The sequence below is a fragment of the Berghia stephanieae genome, chromosome 8, assembly GCF_034508935.2.
Source record: "Berghia stephanieae isolate SIO BIC M18660-M18661 chromosome 8, UCSD_Bste_1.3, whole genome shotgun sequence".
Taxonomy (NCBI): Eukaryota; Metazoa; Mollusca; class Gastropoda; order Nudibranchia; family Aeolidiidae; genus Berghia; species Berghia stephanieae.
The window spans coordinates 49,938,236-49,946,936 of NC_088367.1; the positions used below are offsets into that span (position 1 = coordinate 49,938,236).

Sequence of the window (8,701 nt, forward strand, 5' to 3'; positions counted from 1 at the left end):
GGAAGCTGTTCTACTCATATACTTAAACATGGAAAGGTAACGATAAGTTGTATTCAAACATTATGAAATCATTATGATCTTCATCGTCATTATCATCATCATCATCATCATCATCATCATCATCATCATCATCATCATCATCATCACCATCATCATCATCATCATCATCATCATCACCATCATCATCATTATTATAACCGTCATCATCATCACCGTCATCACATCATCATCATCATCATCATCATCATCATCATCATCATCATCATCATCATCATCATCATCATCATCATCATCATCATCATCATCATCATCATTATCATCATCATCATCATCATCATCATCATCATCATCATCATCATCATCATCATCATCATCATCATCATCATTATCATCATCATCATCATCATCATCATCATCATCATTATCGTCGTAGTAAACGTCGTCGACGTTGTCGTCGAGCAGTGATGGCCTCAGTTGAACGAGAATCCTTCCACAATTCACAACTGTATTCAACAGTCTGATGTCACGTCGCCCAGCAACGGCGAGCAGCGTGGTTCTAAAAAAAAGAAAATAGGTACTTTTTATTCTTCGTGCTGGCTAGAACTTTTCATATGTCATGTAATCAGAATGTATAAAAGTCAATACATGATCGTATTTATAATGTTTTTCTTCTCTGGATACACTTTTATGCTCGTCGGAGAAATATTTCATAAGGGCGTCCGCCATTGTTCGGATAGTTTAGGGCCAGTTACTAAGTTACCATGCGTCATTACGAGGAAGGGAAGTGACGTCATGACTGTTGAAGCCTATTACTTTATTTTCTTTCTGTCTTTCACAAATTGGTACAAGAAACTAAAGTAGAAACATACTCACACACACGCATACACACACACACACACACACAAGTGTAAACGGGACACATTCACAAACAAGGATGTTGTGTGATAAATATTGTAATAGCTTTTACAAGCTTACATAAATATAAAAGAAAAAAAAAATATAATATTCCCTTTATTCATCCCATAGGGGAAATGTGTCGCTAGGGTCTAATCCAAGGGAAGACTGGAATAACACAAGCATCAGCCGCAGTGCAGCGCCACAGTTTGATCTCGGACGAGGTGACTTGCTCAAGGCCACAAAGCGCAGCGGCGGGTGGTCGATCTCAGTACCTTTCGAGCACGAAGCAAAGACCGTACCCCGCTGAGTTACCCTGCCCCCTGTTTTCAAAATGTCAATGCATATCACATCATAAACAGACTACTGCCCACGACTACGAAAAATCCGTAAAATTACGAATTTTTGGTTCCAATTTTTTTTAAATGAGATTTTATATAGCGCACTATCCACTAAACGTGCTCAAATCGCTTTACTGGTGTCTCTGACTAACAGCAACACTTAACATGTAGGACGAGACATGAGGCCTGTTAGGCGATATTACAATTTTTCGGACAGACACAACGCTTTTGACGGCCAGGTACTCATTTTACACCTGAGTACGGTGAGAGAATGTGAGTAAACAGCCTTTTCCAAGGACTCAACTATGCGCCGAGCACGAGGCTCGAACCCAGGACCTTCCGATCCGAAAGCGACTATCATACCACAAGACCACATAGCCGCAAATAATAATAATAATAATAATAATAATAATAATAATAATAATAATAATAATAATAATAATAATAATAATAATAATAATGATAATAATAATAATAATAATAATAATAATAATAATAATAATAATAATAATAATAATAATAATAATAATAATAATAATAATGATAGTAATAGTAATAACAATAATATAATAATAATAATAATAATAATAATAATAATAATAATAATAATAATAATAATAATAATAATAATAATAATAATAATAATAATAATAATAATAATACACAATTAAACAGCGCTCATTCTCGAGTAAAACACAAGCTTTGGGCACTTTACAATACAAATGATAAATTTTTAGTGATTTTTTTTTTAAAAAGCAAAGCAATGAATTCATCGCCAAATCAAGGATTCATAGAGTCAATAAAAGCAAATACAGTAAAGCTGTGTCTTGAGATTCTTTTTAAAGGCAGGTAAAGACTTGCACTCCCTCAGACATAAACAGACTACTGCCTACGACTTCGAAAAATTCATAAATTACGAAATTTTGGCTCGAACTTTAGAACTTCATAATTATCTCTAAGTCATTAACTCTCTCCGTATCGACAATTCTCAAAACGTTTACTGAAATCTCATACCTACCCGACACATAAATTGAATTTTTAAACTTACATTTAAGCGCACAAAGTGCATGATATACATAATTTTGTAGATCAAAACAAGCGGTACAAAACATCATTAAGTTTTTGTAAATATAACAACACCTTTTCTTTAAATATTGTGATTTAAAAAACAAATATGAGTAAGAAAAATGTTGGTTGTATCGTAACGAATGTGACAATCTTCCTGTAGGTGGTAAGGAGAGGGTTAATACTTGTTGAAAATGAATATTGATGCTAGAGTGCATCATTTTACGTATTTCAAAGTCTTATTTAACCCTCTCCTTACCAACTATAGGAAAAAATATCGTCACATTCCTTACGATACAACCAACATTTTTCTTAATCAAGTTTCTTTTGTACATCATAAAATTTAAAGAAAATTAAACGAACAATGTGTTGTAGAGCATGTTTTGCTAAGGAATTTATGCATCAGAAGAACTTTACTGCTATTATGTCTGGGTGATAAAAAAAAATATTTTTTGTAAGTTGGGCGTGAAGTTTGGGGGGGGGGGGGGGGGGGGGGGGGGGGATCCTGAAAATGGCTGGCTGGTCAGGGGAGAATTAATCCTTGTAGTGGTTATAGGCCTAAACAGTCGAAAACGGTAGGGGCTGCCTGAAGCCGGTGATCGTGAAAGACTATCGAAAGAGTAAAAATGGAGAGGCTTCGTATGGGAACAATAAATATAGACAATGGACGTTTCGGGTACAAACCCTTCGTCAGCAAAACAATACACAAATTAACGTGGAAAAAAAATAAATAAAATGCAAAATAACTCGTATCGTCTGTCATCAAGAGTCGTGACGTGACGTTACTTCCCTCGTAATGACGCATAGTAACTTAGTAACTGGTTCTAAACAATCGGAACAAAGGTGGACGCCCTTATGTAAATACTTCTCCGACGAGCATAAATAAAAGTGTATCCAGAGGAGAAAAACATAATAAATCTGATGATGTTTTGACGTTTAAACATTCTGATCACATGACATGTGAAAAAGTTATCGTCAGCATGAAGAATAAAAAGTAGCAATTTTCTTTGTTTAGAACCAAGCTGCTCGTTGCTGGGCGGACGTGACATCAGACTATTGAATCCTATCACTGATCCATAATCTTAACTATGGCGACTACTATTTTTATCTCCTAAAAACTACAATTTTTAAAACTTTTAATATTAAGTGTTCCTATCGGCTTGGGCCCCTCTTGACCTCCTTACCAGCCATTTTCAGGATTTTCACCAAAACTTCACACCCAACTATCACAAAAAAATATTTTTATCACTTAAACACAATACTAGCGGTAAAGTTCTTCCGATACATGATTCCTTTAGCAAAACATGTTTCTTTAAATTTTATGATGTACAAAAGAAATTTGAATAAGAAAAATGTTGGTTGTATCCTAACGAATGTGACGATTTTCCTGTAGTTGGTAAGGAGAAGGTTTTAAGCGTAATATCCAATGAGCATTGCGCTATGCTCGGGTCATTTTCTTCTTCTTCTTCTTTTTTTTTTTTTTGTTTTTTTTTGTTTTTGTCTATTTTCTAAGTGAGATATTCCCTCAGCATGTCTTTTCATGTTTTTATATCTTCCCCTTTTCAGTGAAAGATGCCAACAAAGATGAAAAGAATAAAAAACAAAATAAAACACCCAGTGAGGAATTGAGTGCGGAGGAAGAGGAAAGAGAGGATGAACCTAAGACTCCTTCACAAAATGATTTGGAGGCGTGGAAAAAAAATCAAGAGAAAATAAGAAAAAATTCCTTTAACCCCAATTGGTATAGATTTCAATAGAAAAAAAAAAATAAATAAAATAAAATAAACTACCCAAACTGTCAACCCGACGTGCACTAATTTGCAAGTCTGATAACCCAACGTTTTATGGGCTCATTGTTGTTGTAATGGAAATCTAAAATTTAAAAAAAAATGACGCGGAATAATGTTGTCCATTACAATAACGTTGAACTAGGCCCATACTTGCGTTCGGATGCCAGACCTGCATATTATATGTACACGTCGTGTCAATTAATTGAATTGAAGAACCAATTAATTCCTATCACCCTGGTTTGTTCAGATTTCTTTTCTATTTTTTTTAATTCCTTTTTTTTTCTTTTGATATTGTCAAATTAAAAATAAGCATCTGATTTAACCGCCATTGTATAAATTTCAATCAAATTAAAAAGATGCAATTCCTTTAACCATAATTGGTATAGATTTTAAGAAAATCAGTAAAATCGCCACATTAAAAAGAAGCAATTCCTTTAACCATATAAGGTATAGATTTTAAGAAAGTCAGTAAAATTGCCACATTAAAAAGATGCAATTCCTTTAACCATAATTGGTATGGATTTTGAGAAAATCAGTAAAATTGTCAAATTAAAAAGATGCAATTCCTTTAACCATAATTGGTATAGATTTTAATAAAATCAGTAAAATTGTCAAATTAAAAAGATGCAAGATTCCTTTAACCATAATTGGTATAGATTTTACGAAAATCAGTAAAATTGTCAAATTAAAAAGAAGCAATTGATTTAACCATAATTGGTATATATTTCAATAAAATCAGTAAAATTGTCAAATTAAAAAGAAGCAATTCCTTTAACCATAATTGGTATAGATTTCAATAAAATCAGTAAAATTGTCAAATTAAAAAGATGCAAGATTCCTTTAACCATAATTGGTATAGATTTCAATAAAATCAGTAAAATTGTCAAATTAAAAAGATGCAAGATTCCTTTAACCATAATTGGTATAGATTTCAATAAAATCAGTAAAATTGTCAAATTAAAAAGATGCAAGATTCCTTTAACCATAATTGGTATAGATTTTAAGAAAATCAGTAAAATTGCCAAATTAAAAAGAGGCAATTGATTCAACCATAATTGGTATAGATTTCAATAAAGTCAATTAAATTGTCAAGTTAAACAGAAAAAAATGAAACATTTATAAATTGATTATTCCGCCTTATACTGAAAAAAAAATCCCTCGTACTTAAAAAGTTGGCACAAAACTCGTCCTTCAAATATCGATCGATTGAAATGACCATTATCTTGGCAAAAACATCTCAAATCGAAGACTTTGCGATGTCCCAGGTTTGAGAGTTTTTGCCAAGATGAGGGTCATAATTTAATGGACGAGTTTTCTGGCCAAATTTTTAATAAACGTGTTTTTTTTCTCTATAGTACGGCTGCAAAAGAGTGCACAATTTTCTTCACACCACAAATAAAATATTTTTAAAATGCATTTTCCCATTTTCTTGTGTGTCACTAATTTTTTAATGGCTTTCCTTTCATAACTCAAATTGTTATGGCCCCATTGTTGTTATGGAATTTTTTTGGAGCTTTCTTTTATATATCGCAATATCCACTAAATGTGCTCAAAGCGCTTTACAAGGGGTCCCTGGTGAACAGCAACATTTAACATGTAGGACGGGACATAACGCCTGTTAGGCGATATTACACTTTTTCGGACAAAGATAACGCTGTATACGGCCAGGTACTCATTTTACACCTGAGTTCGGTGACAGAATGTGAATAAAGAGCCTTTTCCAAGGACTCAACTATGCGCCGAGCGCGAGGCTCGAATCCAGGACCGTCCGATCCGAAAGCGAGTGTCATACCACTAGACCACATAGCCGCACTTTACTCTCAAACCAGCGCAAAATATTCCTCATTACAACATTGCTTGCTTTGGATAGGACGCTAGTCTAAAGCAAAGTACTTTCCGCCAGACCTAAGACACTCAGCTACCCAATCACTGCTGGGTGGATAGGAGGGTCAGAAAAAAAAATCTCGACTACACCCGGGATCGTTCTCGGTCCATTTGCATGTGAAGCGAGTATTCTACCAACTGAGCTATCGGGGCCCCCTAATTGGATTCAGTAGTTTGATGTCACGCCGCTCGGCAACGGCGGCCATCTTGGTTCTAAACAAAGAAAATCATTACTTTTTATTCTTCAACCTGGCTAGAACTTTTCATATGTCATGTGACCAGAATGTGTAAAAGTCAAAACATGATCGAATTTATGTGTTTTTTTCCCTTCTGGATACGCTTTTATGCTCGACGGATAATTCATACGGGCGTCCGCCATTGTTCCGATAGTTTAGAGCCAGTATTGCCAAGTTACATGCGTCATTAGGAAGGAAGGAAAGTTACGACTATTGAATCCTATTCTAGTATTCATTATATTTTCGGCTGATGTCTAAGTTAGCATTCACTTCTCACGTCTAATGGGGGATAGAAATAAAATTCAACTCATAGAGAAAGATTAATAACAGTTCTAAAATTCTATCTAACCAAGCTCGCCCGTGTTGTCTAGTGGTATCACTCTCCCTTCGGATCAGCAGGTTCGGGGTTCGAGACCCGTTCTTAACGGCGCAAAGTTGAGGCCTAGGAAAAGGCTCTCTACTCACATTCTCTCATCGTACTCGGGTGTAAAAAAATGAGTTCCTGGCCGTTAATAGCTTCGTCTCTGTCGGAAAAATAAAATTTGTTGGCTAAGGACCCCTTGCAAAGCGCTTTGAGCACGTTTAGTGGATTTTGCTCTTTATAAATGCTGTAGTTTTGTTTTGTTTGTTTGTTTGTTTTTTGTTGTTTTTTTTTTTATTTTAGAAGGGGGGGGGGGCACGGAGTCCTCTGTTATCTAAGGGGAAGGGGTGGGGGGGGGGGGGGGGGGGGGGGGGGTTAAACGTAGTGGATACAACAACAAACATGAGAGACAAAATAGGGAGCAAGCGCTGTTGAATGATAAAGATATCTGTAAAGGCCTGTATGAAACAGTGCCAGGCAAAGCATTCTCCTCAAACATGGGAGAACAGTTGCCAGACCTCTGTCGGTGCCAGCAAGAAGAGGCATTGGGTGGCGGCAAATCAACCATCGGCAGCGACGCTTCCCCAATGGGCAGCAGCCTCTTATGGTTCTCACACTACTATGTTATGACGATCGACCCAATCAGCAAAGTCCGGTCCGCACTCGCGCACCGTCGAGAACCCGCCCGGTAGCATCGTCACAACACACCGTTCAACTAGATGCTCTGTCGTTTCGGGTTCTTGCCCACATCGGGTAGTACATGTGGGACAGGTGGAAAGTCCCACTGATGAAGCGCATTTGCTGTTAACAGCTCCTCGACCGAAGCCGATTCGCAGACACCCAGTGTCTCATCTTACTGGTATCAAAGCCTGGCAACTTCTCACCAAGCTTAGAGGAGTGTACGTCCCCGCCCCCACGACTTCCATCTCGCATATGCATCTCTGTCCGGGCACTTTCCACCTGTCCCACATGTCAAAAGGAATCACCCATGGTGTCCAGATGAGCAAATTGGGGGTTAATAAGCTTGCCCAAGGAAAAAAAAAAAGAAATTGCCTAAAGCCGAGCTCGAACCCAGGACCTTCCGGGTCACAGTGAAATTCCTTAACCAATCGGCCACTTCAACCTTTTAATATAAATATAATTGATAACAGTGCTAATTAAAAATAATCTAGACATGGGAGATAACTCTAGTAAAATATTATTATTATATTATTTCGTAAATAATGTTACTATTTTAACATACTGATACTAAATATGTATTTAATATAAATGAGAATTCTAATATCAATACTTTTTCACGTTTTTGTATTACTTAATGGAATATTGATGATAATTTTGGATTAACAGTTTCATTAATGTATTATATTTTACAGTGAAAATTTACCCTAATTGTAAAAATATTTATATTTGTGAAAAACAATAAAAGTCTAGTGGACCTCGTAGGTCCTGGTTCGAATCCCATTTGTTTAGGAAGCACTCTCTATATCAGAGGCGTGCTTTTATTGTCTTTCTTCTTCTTCTTCTTCGTTCCCGTCACGTCACATGGTCAGTCCGGTCTGGTGAATGAAGCCCACAGTGGTCCTGAGGTCGTCCTCACTTCCGTACAGCTTCTTTATTGTCTAATCTCAGTTGTTCCTTTTCTGTACGAGCATGGAGTCCAGTCCAACTTAGGCTAGGTATTAAAGTCTAGGTATGCTGCTTCTGTGTCGGAGTTGGGGTGGTAGGATAGGTAGGGGTGGGACTCTCCGTGTCAGCTGGGTTCTGACTATACTACTGCAAATAAAGGAAATTACTATTCGCAGTACGACTACTGCGAATAGAGGTGTCCTGAAAGTTAGAGGTTAGAGGTCAAAGTTTACCTTGAGTTTACTTCCTCTAGCGCTAGGGTAAAATCGGGTAATTTCGCCGTTTTTTCACTGTCCCACTTCTGGCCTGCCGTGGGAGGCCAATTTGCCAATTGGGCAACCCAAACACTGACAATAAGTTTACCTGGCCAATCAAATATTTTTTTTTGAAGTGTTAACGTAGATTTATATTGTATTTTATTCACAAAAGTCCTTTTAAAACTGCCACTGTTGTCGGGTACATTCGCCGCACGTCGGGGAACTTCGCCGCCACTGGCGGGTAACT

The 8,701-nt window shown here is 36.6% G+C and overlaps 1 long non-coding RNA gene across 1 annotated transcript in view; it reads left to right on the forward strand.

Annotated features, from left to right (window-relative positions):
* The window catches only part of LOC144977880 (uncharacterized), a 7,573-nt gene extending 2,067 nt beyond the window's left edge, over window positions 1-5,506 (forward strand). The window contains exon 3 of the long non-coding RNA XR_013646424.1: window positions 3,867-5,506. This is a non-coding gene — a long non-coding RNA (uncharacterized LOC144977880). The remainder of the gene's footprint in view (window positions 1-3,866) is intronic.
* Window positions 5,507-8,701: the final 3,195 nt, after the last annotated feature.